This window comes from Macaca mulatta, chromosome 7 (assembly GCF_049350105.2).
Source record: "Macaca mulatta isolate MMU2019108-1 chromosome 7, T2T-MMU8v2.0, whole genome shotgun sequence".
NCBI classification, from domain to species: Eukaryota; Metazoa; Chordata; class Mammalia; order Primates; family Cercopithecidae; genus Macaca; species Macaca mulatta.
Window position 1 is genome coordinate 39,960,882 of NC_133412.1, and position 27,917 is coordinate 39,988,798.

Consider the following 27,917-nt stretch of genomic DNA (forward strand, 5'->3'; position numbering starts at 1 on the left):
TCATTCAGGCAATTTTTTTTTTTTTTTTGGTAGAGACAGAATCTCACTATATAGCCTAGGTTGGTCTTGAACTCCTGGGCTCAAATGATCACCCTGCCTCGGCCTCTCAAAGTGTTGAGATTATAGGCAAGAGCCACTGCGCCCAGCCTCAGGCAATTCGTGAGATATGTGTTTGGTTTCTTCAATAATAGCCAGGTGGATCATAGTGGCCCAAGACCCTGGGAATTATTTTTAGTGTTACATGTGATTTGGAATTTAGTTTGAAAATTGTCTCCTATTCTTTCATCCATTTTTGTTTAGGTATTCTGTTCAACTTCACTGACTATTTTCTGGTACAAGATTTGTAATGTTATTTTTACCTAATTCCTCTCTTCCCACTCTACACTCTTCCACGACAGAAAGTCTGCCTGGCGGAGGACACCCGCACTTGTTACCCTGAGTTGATGACTGAAACTGTGGACCCCTGAGTATTAACAGAGGACTCAGTGGGAGCTCCTGGTCAGAGGACTTGGATGTTGTCATTGTGAGCTGTTTGTATGTTAAAGGGCTTCTGCGTGTGTTTTGGGGAGGTGATCATGAGACACAGATTTTCACTAAAGCCGAGGGTACCAGCCAGGTACTGCTTGTCATGACTATTATACTGATGAGGGCGTGCGTCTCTGTCCATCCCCTGGAAGAAGGAATGACAGCGTCAACGGAGCTGAGTGAGTCAGACCTTTGACGGTTTCCTTCTTAAAAATGCTTTTAGTTACTATGAAGGTGGTTGATTCCTCAAGCCTAGAGAATTTGCAGATGTGTAAGGGTTTTCTGAAGCTTTCCAGTTTGTTTCTCCTGATGTGTTGGTTTTTAGAGTGAAATATTGTGCTGGAGATGTTGAAAACCTTCTCTGGCTTTATGTGTACAGAACAAAGTTTCAGTTAGAAAATGTGCATTGTTAAAATGGCTTTCCTTCTTGAGTTGCTGCTAATGTTATAAGCTAAACTCACACCATATAAACTCGTTTATGGGATGGAATAGTTGTGCCTTTCATTTTTGCAGAATAAGTTGGAAAACAAATCAGCGTTTCTGTCTGTGGCCTGTTCTATGCCCTGTTTTCTGTTCTCAGTTTGGATTAATTTATGTTGCTTGGAGCTGAAATGTTTGATTTTTTTTTTTTTAACTAAGCATAGCAGTGAATCTAGGTTTTATTTATTTATTTTTTTTCTCCTCAAAACAGTATATGTTGGCTACAAGTCTTTCTTGGATTGGAGGTGAAAGGAGGGAGGCAGTATGCATGTTTTTTCTGAAGAATGCCACTTACTTTCTATGTTTGGCTCTGACGACACAGCTCTGCTCTGTTAGAGAAGAGTGAGGTGTTGGAGAAGCTGCTGGAGTGGCCATGCTCATTCTCATAGTTCACCTCCAGTTTCTCTCCTTAGAGGAGCTAGCACAAATGCTGCATCCTCCAGTTTGTGAGAGCTGTATAGATGGCATTCTGCATCTTTATAATTCTACAGAAAGTTTTTTTTGTTTGTTTGTTTTTTGTTTTTTTTTGAGACAGAGTCTCGCTCTGTGGCCCAGGCTGGAGTGCAGTGGCCGGATCTCAGCTCACTGCAAGCTCCGCCTCCCAGGTTTATGCCATTCTCCTGCCTCAGCCTCCCAAGTAGCTGGGACTACAGGCGCCCGCCACCTCGCCCAGCTAGTTTTTTGTATTTTTAGTAGAGACGGGGTTTCACCGTGTTAGCCAGGATGGTCTCGATCTCCTGACCTCGTGATCCGCCCGTCTCGGCCTCCCAAAGTCCTGGGATTACAAGCTTGAGCCACTGCGCCCGGCCCCTCAGAAAGTATTTTTATATCAAGAGAACTCTTGCCATAAGAGCTTCACTCAATCTTTCATTAACAACTCTAGCGGGTTGAGTACTGTGTCCCACCTGCCCCCTGCCAAAATTGTGTCTGCCTGAAACCTCAGAGCGTGACCTTATTTGGAAATAGTTTTTGCAGGTATAACTAGTTAAGAATGGAGATAAGATCATAGTGGATTAGGGTGGGCCTGGAATCTGATGACTGGTGTCCTTGTAGGAAGAGGAGAGGCCACACAAACACATGGAGGAGAATGGCAGGTGAAGACGGAGCCCCCCAGAAGCTGAAAGGAGAAAGAAAGTATTCTTCTAGAGCCTTGGAGGGTAGCGTGGTCCCACTGACACCTGGATTTCAGGCTTCTGGTGCCTCTAGCTACGAGAGAGCAAATTCCTATTGTTTTAGGACACCACATTTGTGGGTTTTTGTTTTTGTTTTTGTTTTTTTTAAAGCTCTGGGTAACTAATGCAACAACCAGTCCAAAATGGCAGAGATTGAAGGTCAGTCTCCCCTTGACCTTCAGCTTTAGGTATCCCCAGTTTATCTAGGTTTTATTTTTATTTTTAGAGATGGAGGTCTTGCTCTGTTGCCCAGGCTGGAATGCAGTGGCCTGCTCATGGCTCACTGCAGACTCAAACTCTCAGGCTCACGCAATCCTCCCACCTCAGCTTCTTGAGTAGCTGGGACTACAGCTGGGTTCCACCACACCAGCTGTTTTTTTTTATTTTTATGTTTTGTAGAGACAGGATCTTACTATACTGCCAAGGCTAGTCTCAAACCCCTGGCCTCAGTTAATCCTTATCGAGGTTTTAAACTGCAATGTTTATAATCAGTGCAGCAAGAATTCCCATGTGCAAAATGTTCCTGTGTCTGGTGCACCTTTCATTTTAATTTGGTCAATATATAAGCAAATTTCCCAGAATCCTATACCACTGGAAGAAGTTTCCATGGTCTTTAATCTGAACCTTTGGAAATGACCTGCCTACTGCTTTTGTTGTTGTCAAAGTGAATTCATTCGTATATTCATACTCATATTCATATTCATACTCTCTCTCTCTCTCCCTCCCTCTGTCCCCCACCTCTCTCTCTGTCTCCCTCCCCCTCCCCGCCACCAACACCTTTTTCTTTTTTTCTCTCTCTCTGTTGCCCAAGCTGGAGTGCAGTGGCATGAACGCAGCTCACTGTAGCCTCAGCCTCCTGGGCTCAAGCAGTCCTCCTACCTCAGCCTCCCTAATAGCTGGCACTACAGGAGTGTGCCACCATGCCTGGCTAATTTTTAAAAAATTTTTTTGTAGGGACGTGATCTTGCCATGTTGCTCAGGAGGTCTCAAACTCATGGGCTCAAGCGATCCTCCCATCTTGGCCTCCCAAAGTGCTGGGATTATAGGTGTGTACCACCACATCTGGCCCCAAAATGAATTTTCAGATTCCTGAAACCTGCCTCTTACAGCACCTTGGGACTTAAGGAACAAACTGTGTCTATGAAGTATTATATTTATTTGTTTACCTTTATCAGCACTCAAAGATTCAGGTTAGAGCATCAACAAATTTGAAAGCCTTGCAAAGGATGCAGGATGATATTGTACGGCCGTGTCCTCTGGAAAGTTTACTGGGAACCATAGCATTTGGGGCACAATATGCTAGTTCACACTATTAGGGTGAGTAGAAAGTAAAGTCGATACACAGATACTGAGAGCAAAAAAAAGAGCATCTTTTAAAGGAGAAATGATTCTCTTGGTCAATAGAGATACATACACAGTATCTTGCTGGCATTGATTCAGGCCCTCCAACTTTGTGCCCCCAGCCCTGTGTTCTCAAATGTGTACTAGAAGTTTAAATCCGGATAAGTTCAGGCCCTCATGCTGTGAAACTCAATTGCGCAGCAGTGATATGTGGCAGAGGTACTTACAAGGTTGAGAAATGTTACTGAGCTCCTACAGTCTTGCACTTCAACATCATGTTATTTGTCCATATTTCTTGGAACAGGGTCCCTCTTATTTGCTGTGACGAGCTCCCTGACCACGACGGGGTTGGCCCAATATAAATGGAACATCATTACTCCGCAGTAGTTACTAGTAGCTCTTGCATTAGCAGGTACTAAAAAAGAATGGCGAAATGTGGGAGATTTTTCCACACAGAATTTCTAGCTAATTCTACCAAAGGGTCCCCCCAACACAGATGGCCTCAGGACCTCGGGACATAAAACCAATTTGGAATGGAGAATCACTCTGCTAGTGTAGATGTCATTTGTGCACATTTAGGATAATCTTGCTGGTATCCAGTAGAAAAAAATCATGCTCTCCCATGCTTCCCAGGCAGTGCCATACATGAGCCAGGCTTTTCTTGGTCTGAAGGACTAAACCCTGGGGGGGTGGGGGGGGGGTGGTTGGCGGGAGGGTGGTGTGTGCAGAGGGAAAATTACCAGTTTGATTTACTCTTCAGAGTAATCCTGTGCTTTGTAGGCCTTGGTAGTATTAATGTGAAAGTGATTATTAATCTTAATTTGGAAACTGAGGATCAGAAAATTAAAATGACTCACTCCAGGTGATACAATGAGATAATTAGTAGAACCTTTTGAGCTACAGAAGGAAAGAAGTGGAAAAGGGTGTAAGTGTGTGTGTGTATCTGTAAAAGTTGGGGATTTTGCGGGGGGATGGTTGCTGCTTTCAGCCATGTAGTTGCAAATTTGGAGGGACTCCTGGTCCAGACAAGTGGGGAATACCTGGCACCCAATCTCTTTCAGTCCAGTCTGTAGGGTGGAAACTGATGTGTGATCTGTCCTGTTATGTATTAGGCACTTGCCCCTTGATATTCATGAAGGGGACACAGAGACAACCGTGACTCTCCTCTCTGTCCTGAAACAACTTTTTATAATTAATATGGATTAAATAATTTTTTACGTGTATTGACTGAAAATTTTTATACATCCTGTTCATAATTTAAAAAATGCAGACATGGTGTTTTATAATCTGTCTTACACATACATTCACTGAGTTAAGTTGCCTTATTCTTATTTAATATATACGTTGATTTTGTTTTGTTTTGTGCCTAAGTCAGTGATAAAAGAGAGAAAAACTGCCTTGGTCCTGCACTGTGTCATGGAAACTCCAACTTTATCTTAATAAAATAAGAGAGAGTTTGGGTTTCTCTTGGGCCAGTTCTGTATCTGTAATGACACTCTAAGCTGTCGACATAGCATCCATCACTGCCCAGACCAATTGCTCAGAGCCCATCGATGTTGCCCATCATCTGTCTGTGTGCCCCGCACAGCTGGCCCTGAGTGCCAGCCTGTCTTTCTTACTCCAGCCGACAGGGCTAATCAGGGTGATCAGCGTGGCCTCCAGTCCTCACAGTGTAGTCACTAAGTGGATTTACTTTGCTTAATATCCATGTGGAGTAACTGAACGGGCAGTGGAGATTTTAACTAAGTCCTGTACCGATTAATCTGTTTGGGAATAGAAAAGAATGAAACATTACTGTATTCATAAAAACAAAAGCTCTTTGGGACAGCACATCCTAAACCAAGTGTGCGTTTATAGGTAGTGTAGCACTTTAGAATTATTTTTCAGATGATTGTCCATGGCTAAGCATGAAGGGAGCTATTGGTTTGACATGTGCGGGAAATCGTTGAAAATCTCATAGCTCGTAAGTCAAAGAGAAAGGTAGTGTCTCTTACATAGCTGATCCAGTGATCTAGTGATGGGTTCATCTACCAAAACCAACTTACATTCATGAGCATACTTTTGCAGTATTGCTGAGATAATGATTCTAAGTTTACTCTGTGGTTCTTATATGAAATCATAGACCTTTATGGAATGAGAATGCATCGTACCTAAATTAAAGTTTAAATCATAGCTAATCTATGTCATCCCAACTGAGATCACCATTTGGTATTGACAGTATTCCCTGGAATTACTGTTAACATTTATTTGGCCCAAAACTCAAAACATACATTTCCTTCTAATCCTTTGTTTCTTAGCAAGTTGATCATTATCAGATAGTTTTCCACTTGATCCAGAACCTATTTCCCTTTGGTTTTACTGTTTCTTTTAGGTTTATGTATTTCTTTTTTTTTTTTTTTTTTTGAGACGGAGTCTCACTCTGCTGCCCAGGCTGGGGTGCAGTGGCCGGATCTCAGCTCACTGCAAGCTCCGCCTCCCGGGTTTACGTCATTCTCCTGCCTCAGCCTCCCGAGTAGCTGGGACTACAGGCGCCTGCCACCTCGCCCGGCTAGTTTTTTGTAATTTTTAGTAGAGACGGGGTTTCACCGTGTTAGCCAGGATGGTCTCGATCTCCTGACCTCGTGATCCGCCCGTCTCGGCCTCCCAAAGTGCTGGGATTATAGGCTTGAAGGTTTATGTATTTCATTTGGAGGTGAGAATAAGTTCGGTGAGATAGCAGAATATGAGAGAAAGGCATATGGACTCTTGATTTTGGAAGATGAGTTGCTTTGTCATTCCATTGAGGAGTGACCCGTTAAACTCACTGCTGAGGTCAGATCTGCCCTTAGTTGGTTCTTTGCTTTAGATACTACTGTACTTTTTCCTTTTGTTGTCAACTGCATGATGGCTAGGATTCAGGATTTTCACTGTATCCTTAACTGCAGAGGAGCACAGGGGATCAAGTGCCTCACATGGGCCTGACGATGGGCCTGCTCCGAGTGGTTTGATAATGGAGCTACATGTGAGTTTTGTATTCCACTCAGAAATAATATATTAGTGTTGGTTTTAAATGGCCAGTTAACTCCAATCTTCATTAGATCCAGGAAGATCCATGCTGTTTGGCTTGCACCTTTGCAGGCTCTTTGCATGTGGTCATGTTTTTTCATATTTGTACCAAGTTTGAGAAAATTAGTCTTAGCTGGCTTGCAATATTATTTTCCTGATGGATTTAAAAGTTACGTAGCACTGCCAGAAGTTCCCTGCTTCTCAGCTGATAGAGTAAGCCACCACTGCCCTTCTGACTGAATCCCATCCTGGGTCCCTACAGATGGACGGAGTGTTCTGTCCCTGGGAAGCCTTGAAGTGGGAAGGTCTCATTGGTGATAGGATACGTGAGTGTGCTGTTTTACAGCTTTGTTTCAGGAGCTTCGTCATTCATTGTTGACATTGAAAGGCATAAGATTTTCTCTTTTAGGTGTAGATACGAAAGAAAATATCCCAGTTAAAAGACAAGAGCAGAGAAGGAAGAGATAGATAAGCTTTGATGGTTTTCCTCTGCTTCTTTGTCAGGTTGTCTTAACACATTTTTCTTAAAAGCACTGGAGTGCTGACTTAATTCCTCAGTCGTCCATTCTGTGATGTCAGAGGGGTGTGGGGGTGTCTGTGTGTGCGTGCACAATTATGTACATAAGCACATGATGGCACTAAGGGCAAAGAGAGTCTTGCTTTAAAAAGTAGGGTTAAAGACTAGTAACACCATATCAGTATGACAGCTACTGACCAAATAAGAAAAAAAAAATGCAGCTAAGAACAATTAAGCCTGTCTTAATCAGAGGCTATTGCCTTGGTTCGCTGGAGCATGGTGACCTAAAAGCTGCTTGTACTAATAATGTCTTAGATTGCTTTCACTTTCTCTTTTTTTACTTTTATTTTTTGACTGCCTGACGGGAATGTTGTTGGGCTTTCAGGATGACTGGAGGATGCAGGGGTGTGTGTTGTCATTGTGCTGGTAGTCAAAGCTGATGTAAGGGTATTGATGGGGGAAGTGGCGGGAGGACCCATCTGCAAATGTTGCTTGCATCTTGCAAACCACACATAACTGTGGGGCTTGGTTCTTCACTACTGAATGTGCACATGGGGCTTCAGACTATGACTCAGGCCCATGACCTACTTTTCTGGTTACTCAAGGCTGAGTGAACCCTTTAGGAAAGCTTGGCCAAGGTGGAGTCATCTTGATCACCCCTGGAACCTTTCAATGCTGTGGCCAGTTGTGGAGTCCCCTCCACTAGGGTATGGTTGGACTCTGGTGGCTGCAGTGTAAGCTGAGGGTTTTTTGGTACCAGAGACCAAATTAATTCATCCTTATAATTGAATTAAAGGTAAGAAGGCATAGGCTGTGGTTACAGCAAGAAATATGGGGATATGCCTTTTGCTATGAGATGGTCTTGGAGGTTTCTGCATCCATGCTATTAGAAAATGATGCTGCTACAGAGCCAAGAGGAAGCCCGCAGCGGCTGGGAACAGTTAGGCTACTGCACGCAGGCGAGGGCAGGGGGAGGACGGGAACTCCCGCAGCATATGTGTTGGAGGCTGAGGGTGAAGCATGGGTTGATGCCAATGGCCAGAGTAGAATTTTAAATAGAACCACCTGTCTTTTTAGAGAATAAGACTCTTTCAAATCCAGGCATTTGTGGGCTTCTGTGTTGCCAGCCTGGCTTTCAGACTGTGCTCTGGTGATATTATTTTGCTGAAGAAGGCAGAGATCTGAGTGGGCAGATGGGAATGGATGCTGGAGGAAGAACTGTAGGCCCACTCCTGTGTGAATGTGCAATAGAGGGAGGCTGGGGTTGTTGAGGCTATAGGTGGGGTAGGGCCCGAGTTCCCTATGAAATCTGTCCTAAATCTGTCCTCAAACACTAGGCAGATGCCACCTTCTCCCGTGGGCCAAAGGGCAAGTTTGAGAGTCTTCCTATACTCTTGACTTCAAGCCATTCATCTTAATGATTTGCAAGCATTTGGGATTATGGCACACACAACGATATACATGACAGATTAGCAAATGTAGGTACATAGAAGACATTTTAATAGGAGCTGGTCTTGCATTTGAGGCTTTTCAAATTGTTAACTTTCAAATAATTTTATAGGTCAGCAATTCTATCTTGCATTTTCTGGAGTTGTGTTCTCAGTGCTTAGGAAAATATAAACAGTTATGTTTGTTGCTTTTCATCCAGTTGAACAAACAAAATAAAAACCAAAAATAGGTATTTCAGGTTCATTTTGCCTGGAATAATAGCATAAATAGTTTACTGACATCTGCCAGGATGTGATCTCTCGCCCCCTGGAAGATTATAGTCAAAGACCCAGGCGGGCCAAAGCACTGTTGATTTGAGTATGGAAAATGAATGAACATGCTCACTGCCGCCCTTCATTATTTTCTTCCCTAATTGTAATATAATATCCTGAATCTTTTGAGACACTTGAACAAAGAACCTGAGACAGAAGTTCGCATTTTCCGTGATCTGGGCAAGCCAGCCGCTAGGATGTGCACCTTAGACATGATGGCATGGGCTGCTAGAAAGCCACTCGGACATCACCTGGTCCTAACCATTTAGTTCACAGAGGAGGAATGTGAGACTCCAAGATGATGTGTCCAAGGACACACAGCTCTTATTAAGGGGCCATTTATTGCTACTTGGGAGGTTACAAAAGTAAGCTTTTAGTTGGATCAGATATCTGTGTCTACCGGTGTGAGGTTGACATATGCATGAAACTGAAGATGGCATAAATTGTGTTTGCTGGATGGTGGACACAGAGGGAAGAAACTTGAGGAGTGTAGGGTTAGTTGTAGCGCAAGGACGAATACCAAGGTGTTTCCTCTTGGCAGATATCCAGTTACATTACCATAAGTATTTTAAACTCTGCTCAGCTGAAATAGGATTGTAGCTATATTGCGGGGGTTGCAAGGAAGGGCTAAGGTAAGTGCTCATGATAAAAGAATCAAGGAACGTCTTGCTTTTTGCTTGCTTGTGCTGGCCACGCCTTTATTACACATGCCTTTTAAAATTTCATTATCACTGAAGGCTAATGCAGTTGTAGTAGTTAGGCCATTTTGTTTCTTGGCAAAAGAGAATTCTTAAGGGGATGATCCATCCTCTTGGATGTGCAGGAAGGAAGGTTAGATACTAAATTTTCTCTATCGTTCTGCCTTTTGGTAGGGTGGAATTATACCCAAACACCTCAGTTGCTTTCATCAGGAGATGAAATGATAGGTGTTCGCTTTCTGTGTTGCTGTCTCTTTGTTGCTCCTGATGGAGGGAGTTGGTGAATTTGGGGAGCTAGCCAAAGAGGGAATTAGGTAAGTATAATCTTTATTTGTGTTTTTTTTTACCTTATATTTAGAATGGTAACATTTAACAGTTGTAATTATCCTTGAGATAAGCAAAGAGATTCATCATACATAGAATTATCTTGTGAAATGTTGATTTGTGCTTCTTACAGGCTAATATAGAAATTGAACTGCTGTGTGTGATACACATTATTTTAAAAGTCGAAAGAGCAGTACTACATGCAGGCTGAGGGTTTTGTCTCTTAGCTATACTAGAATTACCTGTATTTGTTTGAGTTTAAATATTGGTTATTATGCAGTTACGTCATTTGGATCAAGTATGTTAATTTTCTTTACCTTTTCTGATTTCCCCATTTTTTCTTTTTTCTTTTCTTTCTTTAAGAAAGCATCTTGTTAAAACTTCCAGAATGAGTGATTTTTATTAGGCAGTTTTGGGCTTGCTTGTTTTACCCTCTTAATTCTTTCCAGGTGGGACTCATGTTCTGTTTCCTTTGCCTGTGTCATGTGCACTTTTAGCATTGGAATTCAATCCATTACGATTCTAATTATGCTATGAATTTCATTTTCAATAGAGAAAATTACAAAGAGGGCAAAAATCACACAGGGACTGTCAACATGGGAAGCAAACATTCTCCTTTTCTAGAGGCCCAGTATAGAAATCAGAGTTTCATAATTGTATTGACATACATAGGTTCTTTAACTGAGAAATCTAAGATTAACAGTAATGCTAATTGATGGTTTTTGCTCTATTTAAATCTCATATTGCAGTTACTTAGTCTTGGTAACAAGGTGTGGACTATAATTTTCTTTCTCCTTTACTAGTAACTCACTGTGTAATTCTGGGGTAAGGCTAAAATGGTTGTAGTTTTAAAACTATTCATGTACCTATGGGGGCTTCCCTGCCCTTTTAAAGCAGCAGATTCAGATTTCACAGTGTAGGCATCCCAGGGTGGCTTGCTTAGGCAAAAGCCCAATTTACACAATGCCTTTGAAACAGGAGCAAAAGTAATAATACTAAATGCTTAGAACATCATATATAGTAGGCCTTCAATAACGTTTCATTGAATTAAATGGAGTTATTATAAACATGTATGAATTATAGTAGAGATCATATGCCTTTTCTAAGCCTATGCTAAAATAAAGACCTTTTTTTCAGAGAAAGATCTATATTTTAAGCCTCCATTTTTGACCCTCATAATTAAGATCTAGGATTAGAAGAAGGGGTGAGCATTCCTGTGTACCAAGCAGTTCTGAGACCATGCACTGGAGCAGAAGGTTGCATATGGCTGGCAGAACCAGAGCAGAGAGTCCTGGCAACCTTATGGGATTTGGTCATAAAATGATATTGCACTGTACCTTCTTCCACTCTAGGTATTCCCTGCCCTGATACCTGCAAAGTTTTCCCAGATAATCCTGGAGACTTAACCTATTTGACGGCATAATTCCCAGTTTTCTATTTTATTTATCAGAAAATTTGGTAGTGGGTCTGGGCACAGTGTCTCTCACCTGTAATCCCAGCACTTTGGGAGGCCAAGGTGGGAGGTACGAGGCAGGAGGATTGCTTGAGTCCAGGAGTTTGTGACCAGCCTGGACAATGTAGTAAGATCCTGTCTCTAAAAAAAAAAAATTAAAAAATTATCTGGGCATAGTGGCACACACCCGTAGTCCCAGTTACTTGGGAGGCAGAGGTGGGAGGATTGCTTGAGCCCACTCGAGGTTGCAGTGAGCCATAATCACGCCACCACACTCCAGCCTGGGCCACAGAGTGGGACCCTGTTTCAAAAAATACAAATAGCCAGGCGCAGTGGCTCATGCCTGTAATTCCAGCACTTTGGGAGGCCGAGGCGGGTAGATCACGAGGTAAGGAGTTCGAGACCATCCTGGCTAACATGGTGCCACCGCATCTCTACTAAAAATACAAAAAATTAGCTGGGCGTGGTGGTGGGCGGGTAGTCCCAGCTACTTGGGAGGCTGAGGCAGGAGAATGGTGTGAACTCAGAAGGCGGAGCTTGCAGTGAGCGGAGATCACGCTACTGCACTCCAGCTTGGGCGACAGAGTGAGACTCTGTCTCAAAAAAATAAAAAAAAAAAAAAAAAATAAAAAAGGAAATTTTGGTGGTGGATTTCATTTAGCCTCTGCCACTTCTTTGGTGTCACCAGCTTTTTGTGGCCTTAGATAAAATAAATGAGATAAACATTGTGTGCCTGGCACATAATGTGTGATCAGTACATGGTGATATCATTTCTCTGTGAGATGGTGCTTCCATGTCAGCCATCTGTGGCAGTTCCCAGGTTATACTGATTCCAACTTGATTCTTCTCCTAAGAGAAGAACCCTAAGCTGAGCTTCAGGAGGTGTCTTGGTGTTACCTACTGTGAATTTTGTTTTTAAAGCTTTTTATTTTTGACCTGCGCTTTTGTGTTGATATCTGTTAGTTTTGTGTGCTTTTCCCCCAAATGAAGTATTTTCCAAAGTTGTCCTTACATTCCAAGGTAGGGCCATGTAAAGCGAAGCCATGAGCTCTTGGGGAGTAGCAGTTTTATTTTGTCTGCAAGAGTGTGGCTCAAATGAAGTGTCAGTAAAATGTTAGTTCCCTTTAGAATAATTGATATACTGATTTTCCATATTTTCTGCTAATCTTTTGAAATATGTGTTTTTGAGTTCATTTTGTTTTTGGGACCCAACAAAAGGCAAATATTAAACTATTTAAAAATAATTAGGATAAAGCCTCAGTCAGCAGTTAAAACTGAGAGTCCTAATACATTGAAGGTTTGTAAAAATCCCTTAGAAAATATATGAACATTTTAAAGGTAATTGAGGGCGCCATAGATCATTTTAACATCCTCTTCCCACTGTTCTTAATCTAGAGAATCTCTTCCGTGTCTTTAAAGTCAGGAAATTATCTTTTTTGTGTATTTGGTGGGGTTATTGTCAGTTGTATAGCATATATAACAAGAGCTGCCGGAATGATCTTTTGTAACACTGTAAAATCACATCTGCTGTCAGAAGTAGCCATTTTGTAACTATTGGAAAAACTGTGGAAATATGGCACCAACTAATCAACATTTTTGCTTATTACTAGGTTGGCTATCACTTGGAAAGAGGACAGGTCATTTAGGTAAAGCCAGAGTTTAGGTATCAGAAGAGAGATCCAGAAAACCAACTTGGGTTTTAGACTAGATGACCTCTCAGGTACTTACCTTCCTTAAACGTTGTCTAGGCTACAACCCGGTGAGAAAGTTGAGGAGGGCCACTCAGACATTTTTGGTGCTGAATGAGGACTTGACTCCCTGAGATTTTTGCTTTTAAATACATCCCACTCTATTCCCACTGGCCCTGCGGTCAGACTGGTGGGACTTAGCCCTAAGAGCACATACCTCAGAGGAGGAGGAGTGCCACAGACGTGGGCATCTCATCACAGAGGAAGGTCTGTGAGCTGCCACTCTCCAGCGGTCCAAGGCTGGGTTTGTTTTGACATTGATTTTTTATTTCTGTTACTGCTCTCTGGAGGTATATCACAACAAGATTTAATGAATGATTTTTGGTCTGCATTTATTTGATGCATGACCTCGTGATTTGAGTTCCACCATTACCTTTTTTTTTTTTTTTTGCTTTCTGATTATGTACCACATAACTAAATCAATAAAGAAGAGAATGGAGGAACAGCTCTGTTTAACATTTCAGGGTGATGGAGTAATGCTGTCTATAAATATTTATATTTTTCTGAGAAGATGTCTTTTTCTTTTTGACATTCAGACGAGTTCACCAAGAGATTCATCACTAAAGAGAGGGGGAGGAGTGTGGGGGGGAATGAAAAGACGTCTTCCCCCCAGTAAATTTCTAGATGTCTTTCAAAAGGTAAATAGAAAAGAAGAAAACTCAAAAGAGTTTTTCATTTGAATAAGTCATTTTTTTTCTAAGGCATTGGAATACTCAGCTAGCCTTTTCTCACCCAGAATAGTAACAACTGGGGGAATATGGATATATAATCGAAGGATCCCCAAAAGCAAAATAGACTCTGTTGGCTTGCAGCTTCCTATGAGTTCCATAGCTTCTCATACCTCCCAGGTTGCAGTCTCTCTCTCCTCCTTTCTGCCTCCTCTCCTTGTCCTGACTTCAGCCTTGTCAGAGCCAAATCACTTCCTAAAGGCCCCACCTCTTAATACTGTTGTACTGGGGATTAAGTGTCAACATGAATTTTGGAGAAGACACATGCCAACCGTAACAGAGGAAGCTTGCTCAGTGGATTCTTAAGATGCCGTCTCTTCTCTAGCACAAATAATCACTCATCCATTATTTTTTCAGGTTTGATTCCTCCCTTCCTCCCTTCCTCCCTTCCTCCCTCCCTCCCTCCCTCCCTCCCTCCCTCCCTCCCTCCCTCCCTCCCTTCCTCCCTTCCTCCCTTCCTCCCTTCCTCCCTTCCTCCCTTCCTCCCTTCCTTCCTTCCTTCCTTCCTCCCTTCCTCCCTCCCTCCCTTCCTTCCTCCCTCCCTCCCTCCCTCCGTCTGTCTTTCCCTCCCTCCCTCTTCTTTCTCTCTTTTTCTTTTGTTTTTTGGTATAGACGAGGTCTCCCTATGTTTCCCAGGCTGTTGAACTCCTGGGCTCAAGCCATCCTCCTGCCTCAGCCTCCAAAAGTGCTGGGATTATGGGCATGAGCCACCATGCCCGACCTTAATAGTTTCATAGTGAGGTATTTTTTAATAGTCTCCTGTCTAGAGATGATGATAAAATCTGTCAACCTCAGTTTCATCGGGAGCTGTGGTGACGTGAGAGCCCACAAGGATCACAGTAGGTGCAGCCATTGGACCACCAGTAAGAGAGTGGCTCCGAAGTCTCTGTGGGCACTGGTTAGAAGTTATGTGTGCTCTCCCCTGATCTTACATACAAACTTACTGTTGCAGCTTTGTAGACAGCCCCTGCCACTGCTTTTAGGCAGTCAATGATAATAAACAAGTAGTTAACGGAGGATATAGTCTCGTTCTGGGGGCTAGTGCCCCTGTGAGGGGTGGCGTTAAGGTTGAGCAGCTCTTGCTTCTGCTGGAGGCCATTTCTGTTCTGACTAAATCTCACCTGCTTAGGTCTTGCCTGGGAAGGTCGAGTAGGCCGTAGAATAATCTCAAAGTCCTTCAGGAATCTCAAGGACTCCTAATGACCTGAACCCCTAGAGGTGTGACTTCATCCTAGATTCACTACATGTTGGAAGGATTTTAGTGATCAGCGTGACCTGGCTCTTATTCCAGACTTGTCACCCTGTACTGCTTGCTGCTTTCCTCCTCAAGCCCTGTGGAAGCTCTCGGAGGGCAAGGCAGGGCTCCTCTCTCCACAGGCAGCAGCTAGTCTACTACATGGCACCTGCCAACTCTCTGTGCGAGTTGCTGTGAGAGTTTAAGCCACGTGAATGCAAGACCAGCCTTATTCCATCTTGTTTATTCTCCTGAAGTAATCTGTACAGTGTCCTATGCATTATAAGTTATTGATAAATGGATGTAGATTGACCTGTATCCTTCCCCTAGGTCCAGAATCTGAACCTTACCCTCTATATCCACAAAATACTGTGCCCTAGATATTTATGTCTGCAATTTGAGGTGGTTGTACTGAATGTGGAGGGAGACTCCACAGAGGTGCTTCCCATCCCTTTTTATATGATGGAGGGGCGATCTGACAAGGAAAAACACTATTTGGTTTCATCTGTATTAGAGTAACCGAAACTGGGCTTGTGTTGCAGTTGAATTGATTTATTTTAATTCCAGTATAACAAAAGCCAAAATAAAACAAATAGGAAACAAAGTATAATTCTGCCACTCTAACAAAATGCTAACATAGTCTCTTTCCTACTTGGCTGGAAGCACCCTAAATTCTATGTAGCATCAATCATATCCTATTCTTACAGATAATTTTCAAATTGCCATGTAGTTTTGTTAGGTGGTACAGTATGGTGGTATTATAGCAAGACATGGGCCCTGGAGGCAGATATACCCAGGTTAGAGTCTTGTTCCTATCATTTGCTAGCTTTGTGACCTTGGGCACAATATATACATATGCATGTGCATACGTCATTGCCTACACCAGCACCTGCATCTTTGCTTATATTTGTTTATTTGTTTTAGAGATGCTGTCTTGTTCTGTTACTCAGGCTGCAGTGCAGTAATAAGATCATAGCTCACTACAGCCTTGAACTCCTGAGCTCAAACCATCCGCCTGCCTTAGCCCCCAAGTAGCTAGGACTACAGGTTCACACCACCATGCCTAGCTAGTTTTTATATTTAAAAAGTTTGTGTAGAGACAGAGTCTTGCTATGTTGCCCAGGCTGCTCTTGAACTCCTGGACTCAAGCACTCCTTCCACCTAAGCCTTTGAGTCAATGCGATTATAGGTATGAGGCCCAGCTGTGCCTATATTTACATATTCACACACGTTTATAATTATTTTACTGATTACCACTTACATTTAACTGTACTACTTGCCATTTTGTGTTAAAAGAACTATATTTAGGCTTATTGTACTTATTAATATCCTAATTGGGCCATATTTAGCCTGGCTAAATAGATTAGTTTGCCAGGGCTGTCCCCTAACAAAATACTACTAATTGGGTGGCTTAAATAACAGAAACTGATTGTCTCACAGTTCTGGAGGCTAGAAGTTCAAGGTCATGGTGTTCCATCTGAAGGCTGTGAGGGAGGGATCTGTTCCAGGCCTCTCTTGTGGCTTGTAGATGGCCATCTTTTCCTGTCCTCTTTACATCATCCTTCCTGTGTGTTTGTGTCCAAATTTCTCCTTCTTATAAGGACAACAGTCAATTTGGATTATGACCTGCTCGAATGACCTCATTTTAACCTGATTGCCTCTGTAAAGGTGCCATCTTCAAATAATGTCGCAGTCTGAAGTCCTGGGGGTTAGGACCTTAACATATGAATTTTGGAAGAAACACAATTCAGCCCATAGCATTAAGCTAGGTGCACTGTTGGAGGACAAGATGAATATCAGTTTTATAGACTGGTGCTGACAGATGACACAAGATTGTAGCACAAATTCCCATTGATGAGGCCCCTTGCCAATTCAGGGGTTTCTTTAGTCCTACCATTTCTTTAGAGATTCTTACTGTTTATCCCCGTTTCTCTTTGATTGGTTTGTGCATTTCTTCTGTTATTTTTCCAGCTTTATCTTAAGTTTTATATTTATTTTTGGAATTGTTTTTCAAGAATAAGTCCAGGTTGTGGAGGTATAGCAAATGTGACAGTATCTTAAAACAATCCTTTAAAACACTGTCCTCAACTGTGCTGTTGAGAATTCATCGTTTCATGTCATCTCCCATGGGGACGTGTTTGTTTCTTCCTTGTGCTTTTGATGAAGTAATATGTATGTGTCCAGGCTGCAGTTTGATTTGTTTTTTTGCTATTTGAAAATACAAATCTTATTCATAACTCACTGATGAAATTGGTAAGACTTTTGATCTGTCTTTATTTTATTAACTATAGGAAAATGATACTTCATCAGCCTACTTCAATTTAGTTAATATCCTTTTGTAATTGGGGTTCGGTCTGGTAGGCAGTTCTAAAAACTTGGGCTTACAGACAGCAGCACGTGGCTGCTCACCATGCACATCCACATGGCTTTCTGTAGTAAAGTCTAGTCCAATCCTCCTCCTCCTCTCTGTCATTTCCACTGTTTGCAATATATTTTAAAATTTTTGTTAAACATTTATCTTTTCTCTGCCTCTTTTCTGTAAATCTGGTTTATTGCCTATGCCAGATGTTTTTTCTCCCATTCATTCCTCTGTCAATTCTGTCTGTTGGTGTGGTCCCTTGCAGCTTGAGCCCTGGATGGCAGGACGGTTCTGTGGGGTAGATTGAACTATAAAACCTGGATTGATTATTGGCCTTCCCAGTTGTTAATGCATATTCATTTAGCTAACCCATAAATCAAATAGCTGATACCTGTACATTCAGATTTCATTATTTCTTGTTGTTTTGTTGTCTTCTGGGTTGCTTTGTAAAAATGCTGATGATTCCTTTAACAAAAGGAAGAAATTTAGCTTAAGAAAATAATCTGAAATAAAAAACAGAAGAGGTTTCAAACAAAAAAATCCTTATTGCATCCTTATTTGTAATAGTGAAAACTTGCAAATAGCTGATATACACGAAAAGATACAGCTATTAAATTATGGGACCTTATTTACAATATTATGTATGTATGTATGTATGTATTTGAGACGGAGTCTCGCTCTGTCGCCCAGGCTGGAGTGCAGTGGCCGGATCTCAGCTCACTGCAAGCTCCGCCTCCCGGGTTTACACCATTCTCCTGCCTCAGCCTCTGGAGTAGCTGGGACTACAGGTGCCCCCCACCTCGCCCGGCTAGTTTTTTGTATTTTTTAGTAGAGACGGGGTTTCACCGGGTTAGCCAGAATGGTCTGGATCTCCTGACCTCGTGATCCGCCCGTCTCGACCTCCCATAGTGCTGGGATTACAGGCTTGAGCCACTGCGCCCGGCAACAATATTATGTATTTATTAAAAACAGTGTTTGTAAAGAGTTTGCGATACTGTGGGAGATTATTATGTAATTAGAATGGGGAAAACTTAGGATATAGAATTATATAGAGCATATCATCTCAACCACATAAAGTATGCATATTCATTGAAAGGAAATGTGTCCAAATGTTAGTGGTATTTATCTTTGAGTGGGGTGGGGCCAGACATGGAAGTCTAGATTCAGACAGACCTGGGTTACCTTTCCTCTTGTGTTTGCCTTTTCCTTACAAGACATAATCTCTATTAAGCCTAATTTAGGGTAAATAGGATCTCCCTCACCTAATGATTTTCCGGAATAATTAGGTAAAGTGCTTAGTTCAGCGTGTGACATATAATAATGCAACAAGTGAAAGTTCAATTATTAATAAAAACAATATTATCAATAAATTTTTTTTTCCCATTTTACTGCATTCCTGGCATAAGCACTGTATCGACTTCTCCATGTTCCCTTCTGTTTTAAACAGCACACATTAGGAGGCAGAACCTTCAGATCCATGGCCTTGGTCAAGTTCACATAACTGCTCTGTTTTTGTTGTCCTGCTTGGATGAAGTCTAAACCCCTTAGCATGGGGTTATGTTGAGGATTCAGTGCCTTAACATAAAACGGGCTTAGCATCAGTGCCTGGCACGTAATCACTTACATATGTTAGCTGCTACTATGTACTTAAAAATTTTTTTTAAATATATGTATTTATTTGTTTTAATTCTTACATGAAGAAGGATGGGAAAATTACTGCAAGGATTTACATAACCTGTAGAGAACTAGACTTAATGACTTCTAAGTCTAAGATCACGGATACTGTAAGATAGATATATATATGTATGTATATATAGTTTAACTGAAACATTGCAAGTTTTAGGTATAAGATGGGGGTGACCTTGGAATGAGTGGTGGTAGAAAATGAGGAGCCTTTGGAGAATCCAGTTCGTTCTGTGACTCCTGGATTGGTAATGCGATGATATGCGGATGGACTTTGAGTCTATACAAATGGAAAGTTTAGTCAGGTTTCTTGGTTTGTTTCAGTTCTCCAAATATATGCCAGATTTTTAGGTCCTTCTAATTTATGGTTAATAGGTTAACATAGACAAGTGGCAAGAATAGGTTTTTAATTTCTTTCCTTTTTTCTTCAAGATTGAAGAAAATTTCGCCCAAGTCCAAAAATGTGCTGTTGCCTTTTTGAGTAATGTGTGGTGTGGGGTTTCAGCCTTTTCCTCGCTGGTCCTTGCAGGGGAAGGAAATGGAGCTAGGAAGTGCAAGATTCTTCCATTTTTGGGGTGAAAGCAAGCATGATAATGTAGGTTTGCATGGTCACTCGGCAACCCAGATCCATGCTGCTTTTAGCAGGTGTTCCTCAATGGGGGCCACACTTTCTCACTCTCAAATTAAGCCCAGCATGAAGAGAGTCAGTTGAGAAGGAACTTGCATACAGTTCTTGTCACTCATTCTTCCAGGGTCAGTCTGGAAGAAAACCCTGAATGACCTCCCCGATCACTGTAGAACCAAGCTTTCCCCCCGACCCCCAGTAAAAGTCAAGTGTATCTGTATCCATCACAGTGGTGTGTGCCTTAATGACAGAGTCTGTGTTGCTCAGCCTCAGCAGGAGCCTACAGAATATGCCTTCCTGAGATTGTATAGGCTCGCCACCAAGGGTCAACAAAAACAAGTAATGGGATGAGTTATTCCCTGTTATCTAGAAAAATGGTAAATAATTCATAGTTCACCTGGTCTTGACCTTCACTTTTATTTTTCTTCTATTTTTTTTCTTGGACCTGACCTTTTACATTTCTATTGTATCCATTTTTGTAAACAATCTACTTTCAATCATTTGAATAAGTTAATGTATAAAAGCATTCAAAGTCAGAGTTCAGTTTAGAGCCACCTTCTTTCTGAAGCTTGTAACAAGAGGAGGAAAATAGCAGGACTGAAAGGTAGACTCCAAGAGGACTGAAATGTATGAATGATTTATTCAGCTGTCTTGGCAACCACAGGGGAATAGTGAGATTGCTGGAGGGCTCACACAGCCTTCTTACGGTTCGACAAAAAACGACAGTATCTTCCACACACAGGCCAGGAATTCACGTATCTTCCCAGAACCTCTGTTTTTATCTATGAAAGCGGGGGTGCAAAAAAAAAATCAAAATCTTTTTAACTTTCTAGCCTATTGATCATATCCAGGGACAAGACATACATGGATGTACCATGGAACGCTTCAGTGCTGAGTGGTCATCAGGTGATAGCATTTCCTGTTTGTTTCACTGGTGACTCAGGCCAGGAGGGCTGGTGTTGGAGCAGGGTCGCAGCTGAGTGCTCCGAGAGTTGAGGGGAGCAGACAGATCCTTACTTGTTGGGACAGAGTTTAAAGACTAGTTTATAGAAGCAAAACTGGATGCTGGGTTGAGGGGTAACCGAGGACCTGGGGCGGAGGGTGGTCACATTTCAGACACACAGGCTGAAATAACTGAAGCAATTTTGCAGAGATTTAAAAATCATCTATTTCATTAGTATGGAGGATTCTTATAATGTGCATAGAAGATAGGAAGCGGGTTAGATGAGGCTGGGTGGTGGCCTTAATATTTGGGCTAAGCAGCTTGAACCTGATTTTCCATACATTTCAAAATGCTATGTGTGCATTAAAGATCGGCTCTAGGCAAAATCATAAAGCTGTGAGAACATAGGCGTCGGCTCCCCTCTCTTTCAGCCAGTCCTTTTTTCGTACTCCCCTGCTCACCGCCCTTTCTCCACTGTGCCAGAGTTCTAGTGTGTTCTGTAGCACACTACCCCTTCCTCAGCAGAATTTCCTCTTAATTAGGCATCATCTTTAATAAAGGGCAGAGCTCAGCTAAGTTGCCTGGAAGGTTCTGAAACTTACCATTTCTATGACAGTGATAGGCAGTAAATGCACATATCTATTTCTATTGCGCAGTTTAACTGGGGACAAATCTTTATGACCAACAGTATACTTAATGATGGAATTCCAGGTGCCAGTGCCAAGAACTGCCTGGCAGTGGGAGGGTAGGTTGGAGGGATCCTGGGAGGGCGCTAATCAACCGTGTGCGTACCCTCTCTGTTCATTGTGGCAGTGTGAGAAGGTCTGATTGTGCTTTTCTGGCAGTGTGAACTTTGGGAAGGTCTCTTGACTTCAAGGTTTTAGTTTCTTCACCGAAAATGGAAAAGAGTATCGAAGGTCTTTTCTCATCGTTCTTGTATTCCATGTTGTGGGCACTCTCTTTGGTTCTTAGTGGAGGGTAGAAATGCTGACTTCTCCCCACCCCATTCATGCATTAAATAAATATGTATTGAACCCTTCTCTGTGTCAGGCACTTCATTGTGAGCAATACACATGGTCCTTGCCCTCATGGAGCTTCCAGTTATTTCTGACTGATGTGGCATTGGTTCTTTTTTTGAGTTGTTCATTTGCCCAGATGGAGAGCTTCATCTTGTCAGCCTTGAAGTTCAGCATCTGTGCTTCCTAGAGCGGGCTGTTGTTGAGACATAGCTTGGTCTGCTGGATGTTGGCCCTCTGTTCATCCTTTAGTTGTGATATTACTGTGGGTAATTCCTAATGACTAATTTAGGGGAAAATCTGGTTAAATCTTTCCATGGAGTATGTATTAAGTCCACAGATTTTTATTGAGCACCTACTGTATGGTGGACACTGTGCTAGGCCTTGAAATACAAAGATGACTCTATTGATGCGTTATTGCCCTCTGAGGCCAGCAGGGGAGATGGACTTCTAATGGCAAATGTATTCCTGACACTAGGCTATAGATCTAGATCTATATCTAGATCTATATCTATCTATATCTTATTGCTGCTATATTGGGAACTGTGGTGGCCCCGCAGTTTACTTAGGGATACATGGGGTTTGCAAAGCAGCCCTGGGAGCCAACAAAGTGGCTGGAATTTTTACTGACCTGCATGGACTGCTGCTAAGTTCACACTTGTGTGGGTGGTTAATGATTTCTCCTTTGTTCATTTACCACTTGACCTTTTAACAATGGTTATTTCTAGTTGAAGTGTTCAAACAGTACTCCTGGCCTCTCTTGCCTCCATAAGGGAGAACTCAGGGATTCTTACATAAATGTTCTCACTAGTTTTCTGGTCTCCCCACTCTGGCTCCAGACAGGAGCTTAGCTGTCCTGGTCCTATTCTAAGTGGCTGTTAGCCACATGGAAAAGTCACATGAGCTGTGTTCATTGCTGCTTTCCCTGAGCTTACTATAGCATGGGGCTCTCTCAAGTGTAGATACCGAGGCTAGGGGAGCCTTTCCACTCAGGCCCTGCCCTCTGGGTTCCTACCAGCTGGGAAGAGATATCCAGGGCCCAGTGGGTTGACAAAATTAATAGGGAGGGCCTTGGTAACTTTCAGAAGATGTGGCTCCTTGGTAAAGGTGGACTGACGATGAGATCAAATGGGTTGCCCTGTTTCCTTGCCTCCTGGTCCCTCCTTAAATTAAAGATAGCTGCCTCCCAGTGAAGGCATGACTTGACTTACCTTCCTAGATGGGGACAGATAGGCACCTGTCTATGCCTGACCTGCTCATTGCCTGGAGTCCGAATGTTCAAGGCAAGCCCCAGGGTGCCTGAGCCCAGACTGTCCTGCAGAGTGAGATGGAGGGCAAGACCCTGGCTTTGGCATTTGCAGCACTTGTGGGTGGCTGTGACCCAGTCCACGGTGGGTTCTTACCTGCAGAGAAGCTACTTCTCTTCCTCCCTTGTAGAAGAGAGGTAGGGAGTAGAGAAGGGGAAGCTCTTTCCTTGGCGTTTCTTTGAGAGAGCTGAATCATTCCCAGGAGATTGAGGTGTAGCCACAGATGAATTGAAGCAAGTACAGCCATCCAAAATTGGGCACAGAGGCCTTCCCAAGAGGTCACGGTGGAGAGCCAGTGGCTGGAGGCAGAAGAGGGGAATGGTGGCCAGCTCTTACTCTTATAGACCTCCAAGGCCCCATTGAGGTATGGTGGCCTGGCCCTCTGGTCTTGCCAGGTGGGCACAAACCCCTGCTTTACACAAGAGTGTGCAGAGCCCCCATTGTGTCTCCCCTAAGTTGCTCCTAGGCAGAGCTCATGAGCAAGCCCCAGGGTGGAAGCTGATAGTAATGCCAGCCTTGCCCCACAGGGCGAGGACTTTTTCCCTCTTGAACTCTTGGATTGGGGGAACCTAAGTGACCGCCAAGAGAAACAGCCCAGGGGCTACAGGAGTTAGCTGCTTGACACACACACTCAGCCTCACAGCTCATCCTCAGAAAGTTCTGTGTCTAGGAAAAGCCTGTTGTATGACTGCCATAAAAATAAACACAGGAGCTATATTTATTTATTTTTAATTTTTATTTATTTTTTTGAGACGGAATCTCGTTCTGTCACCCAGGCTGGAGTGCAGTGGTGCGATCTTGGCTCACGGCAGCCTCCGCCTCTTGGGTTCCAGTGGTTCTCCTGCCTCAGCCTCCTGGGTAGCTAGGACTACAGGCACACGCCAACTAGCTCGGCTAATTTTTATATTTTTAGTAGAGATGGGATTTCACCATGTTGGCCAGGCTGGTCTCAAACTCCTGACCTCAGATAATCTGCCCACCTCGGCCTCCCAAAGTACTAGGATTACAGGCATGAGCCACTGCGCCTGGCCCACAGGAACTCTGTTTATTTAAGTGAACAAAGGGCTAACTAGAAGGTGAGCTCCATGTAGACAGGAATTGTACCTGTCTTTGCCCCCTAATGCCTGCTAGGTTATCTAGTACATAACAGATACAAAATAAACAATAAAATGATGTTTGTAGTTCAGATAGTGGCCGACTCAAGTATGCTGCTTCCATTGTTTCTGCAGCTTCCATGACTAATGTTATTAATAATAACAAGCCCAGGCCGGGTGCGGTGGCTCACACCTGTAATCCCAGCACTTTAGGAGGCCAAGGCAGATGGATCACCTGAAGTTGGGAGTTTGAGACCAGCCTGGCCAAGGTGGAGAGACTCTGACTCTACTAAAAATACAAAATTAACTGGGCATGGTAGCACCCACCTGTAGTCCCAGCTACTCGGGAGGCTGAGGCAGGAGAATCGCTTGAACTCAGGAGGCAGAGGTTGCAGTGACCCGAGACTGCGCCACTGCGTTCTAGCCTGGGCAATGAACAAAACTCCATCTCAAAATAATAATAATAACAATAACAATAGTAACAATAAGCACTTACCTAGCCTTTTCTCTGTGCCTTTGACTCATTTAATTCTCTAGCAATTTTATAGGTAGATCTGTTACTATCTCCCATTTTGTAGGAGACTGAGGCAGATGGCAGTTAAGTGACCAGCTCAGGTCATGCAGCTGGTGTAAGGCAGGTGGGGTCGGGGCACCTCGTGGTCCTCCCTTATAGGCAGAGATCCAAGGGGAGGCTACTCATCTTGACCAATGACAGGCATTTATTTTGAAGAGAAGGAGGCCTCTGCTGGAGCTGAACTTGTTTGTCCCTGGGTGAACCAGGGTGATCCCGAGCAACTTGCACTGCTGCCATCATCCTGGGCTGTTTACAGCTCCCTAGGACTGAAAAGTGTATTTTAAAAGGACAGTGTCTGGGTTTCACCACTGGTTTCATCAGCTCCATTTCCACAGAGGAAACCACAGAAGGGTTTTGTGTTGGGTCATGCAACCTTCGCACATACAATGAGGGCAGAAATGGTCAGAGTGAGACAAGATTATGAAAAGAAACACAGTGCAGGTTTTATGAATTTATACCCAGTCTTTAAGCAAAAACAAACAAACAAACAAAAACCAAAAAACAAAACTTAAGATCCAATAAGATAGTAGTCATTCAAATTGCGGGAAAGGAAAAACAAACAATAAGATAAAATAGAAAAAGGGATTAGACTATAACAACTCTGCAAGAAATTGTACAGATTTGGCTCTGAACTTTCATGCAGCCAAACTAGAAAAGGAAACCTGATCAGCTGTCCTAGCCTCAGAGTCTGCACGATGAACAGCCTGGAGAGGGGTTTGGGTACAGAAAAGTAGAGGCCAGGACCAGTTGCAGGCTGTGCTGCCCTGAAAACATCACAGTGGACAAGGAGCATAAATCTTTATTGAGGTGTGTGGTCTGAGCTGCCTCATTTTCACAGGGCTTTAGTGGATGTACAGTTAAATTTCTCACAAGTGTGGAAAATACACAGTCATCTTTAGTCTACATTTCTTGGTTGCTATATGTTCTAATCCTACTTTCTTTTTGTTGTTGTTTTTCTTTGTTTTCTGTTTTTTTGAGACAGAGCCTCACTCTGTCACCCAGGCTGGGGTGCAGTGGTGCGATCTCTGCTCATTGCAACCTTCTCCTCCTGGATTAAAGTGATTCTCCTGCCTCAGCCTCCCGAGTAGCTGGAATTACAGGTGCCCACCACCACACCCAGATAATTTTTGTATTTTTTGTAGAGATGGGGTTTCACCATGTTGGCCAGGCTGGTCTCGAACCCCTGACCTCAGGTGATCTGCCCGACTTGGCCTCCCAAAGTGCTGGGATTGCAGGTGTGAGCCTCCACACCCGGCCTTAATCCTACTTTCTTTTTGCTATAGGGTAAGTCATGGTACTTGATTCCAGCAAGTGTCCATTTTGCCAGTGTCTCATTTTGTTGTGAGTGGTGCTAGAAACAGCTCATTGCTGTGGTTCTTGTGGGATGCTGAATAAATCCCATATACTTTGATTTCAGAGCTCATCTAGGTTTCCCTATGTCAGTGACTATCTTGCATGAGAATAATTAAAATACCTTGTCTTTAAATATAATGTTGTAGATTACAAAGTATTGGCCTTTTAGAGACATTCCTGGGAAGTCAGTTGTTGGCCTTATCTCGAGCTTCGAAAAACTAAATCTTAATAAAACAGGGAGCCAGAAGTGAGAAGGCGATGCTGGGGATTTTAGTCTTACACCCATGTGTGGTGTTCTATAAGAATGACTAGTTTAGTTTTCAGGATTTTTTTTCTTTTTCTTTCTTTCTTTCTTTTTTTTTTGGGGGGGGGGTATATTGTGTTCCTGTGATGCTTTTTTGCAATAGTTGTTTTTGGGTGATTTAAAAAAAAAAGTTGAGGCCACAAGTCTTATAGTGAATGTAGTATTTCTTGTCTGTTGAACACCTGCCCTGAACCCTCCATTCCATGCCCTTCCCCCTCTTGAGATGTAAGGATGAGGAGACTGAGGATCCAACGGGAATAGCTGGCCAAGCATTGAGTATCAGGAAGCTCCTTCTGTGGCAGCAGGTCACTTCCTGCTCTCTAAAGGCAGCAGAGGGGAAGTGACAGGTCCAGAGGTCAAAGGCATCAGGAGGCCTGGAATTGAGCCTGCACATCAGACTCCGCACCCAGGATCGTTTCTGTGAACCCAGACTTAGCCACTCACCTTCTCCGCAATAGACCCGGGGCAGCCATGTGCACCTGGTGCAGAAGAGAGATTATGTACGGTGAGGAAGGGCACTTAGCTGTCCTGGGACTGTCTCTAGGACCATAATAAGGTGGAAACCATGTCTATGTAGATAACTTCCCCATGGAGTTTACAGCAACCATGTGATGTGCACTTTTGGATTACAAAGTCTTAAAAGCATAAATCTGAGCTACTGCCTGTTCCTCTGCCCCCTCCTAGCATACCTGCTCAGGAGACAAGTCCATACCTGCTGGGCCACCCCTGTCTTCCATCTCTCTCCTGAACCTGCTACTCCAGGCTCTCCCCCGCACCACCCCCCGACCCCCATCCCCCATCCCCCATCCCCCTAAAGCCCTCCAATTTGCCAGATTCAATTGCAATGTCTCAGTTGCATCTTACCTGACCTGTGACCAGTAGTGAGCACAGCTGACCTCTCGCTTCTGTTTGACGTGCTTTCTCCTGGGTTCCACCCTCTGTCTGTTCTCTTCCCTCACCTACCCCTGTGCCTCCTTTGCCAGTGTCTTCTCTGCCAATTCAGAATGTTGTTCCCAGGGCTGAGTAATTAGGTTTCGCCTTGCTCTCCCTCACTCCCTAGGTGGTCTTTCTAGCCCCTCCCACCCAGTTCTCTCTCCATCTTTGTGTTCAACTCTACCTCTCCACTGAATACCTCTCAAAGAAACTCACCTCCAAATCTTTGCCCCCAGCAGCCTTTCTTTTTCCAGTTGTTTTGGACATAGGTTTTCCTTCATGTCCTCCTGTTTCTGCTTCTCTCCTTCCTGTCTGCTTCCCAGCTCTCTGAGCCTCTCTCCTGTGCACCTTGTGGACCCCGCAGCCCCAGGCGGCTTGCCATGCCCTGCAGGGCTCCCTCTTTCGATTCTGCTGCCCCTTTTGCCGCTTTCACCTTGCTCCTCTGTGTGTCTTCTGCTTCCTTCTGAGCTCCAGTATTAGGTCCTGCTGTTACATTTGGCTCTAGGGTCCATGTCACGGCTCCCTCTCGGCTTTGATGGAATCTCTCTCTGCATAGTTAGGGGGACCATTCATTTACCTTTCAGAAAGCTCAGCTTTTAGCCTGGGGAGGGCAGCCTTCACACAGCAACACTTAAAACATTTCCTTTTCCCAGGGAACAGATGATATTAACCATCCCATCCTCTCTGTTGCATCCCATAAA

The 27,917-nt window shown here is 43.3% G+C and overlaps 1 protein-coding gene across 14 annotated transcripts in view; it reads left to right on the forward strand.

Moving 5' to 3' along the window:
* The window catches only part of TLN2 (talin 2), a 455,280-nt gene that overhangs the window by 232,244 nt on the left and 195,119 nt on the right, over positions 1-27,917 (forward strand). For 5 of the 14 annotated variants that reach the window (XM_077939528.1, XM_077939523.1, XM_077939530.1 and 2 more), the window contains one exon: positions 9,713-9,852. The exons of the other annotated variants lie outside the window; for them this stretch is intronic. The gene's annotated coding sequence lies outside the window, so the exon portion shown is untranslated. The remainder of the gene's footprint in view (positions 1-9,712; positions 9,853-27,917) is intronic. 14 annotated transcript variants of the gene reach the window in all.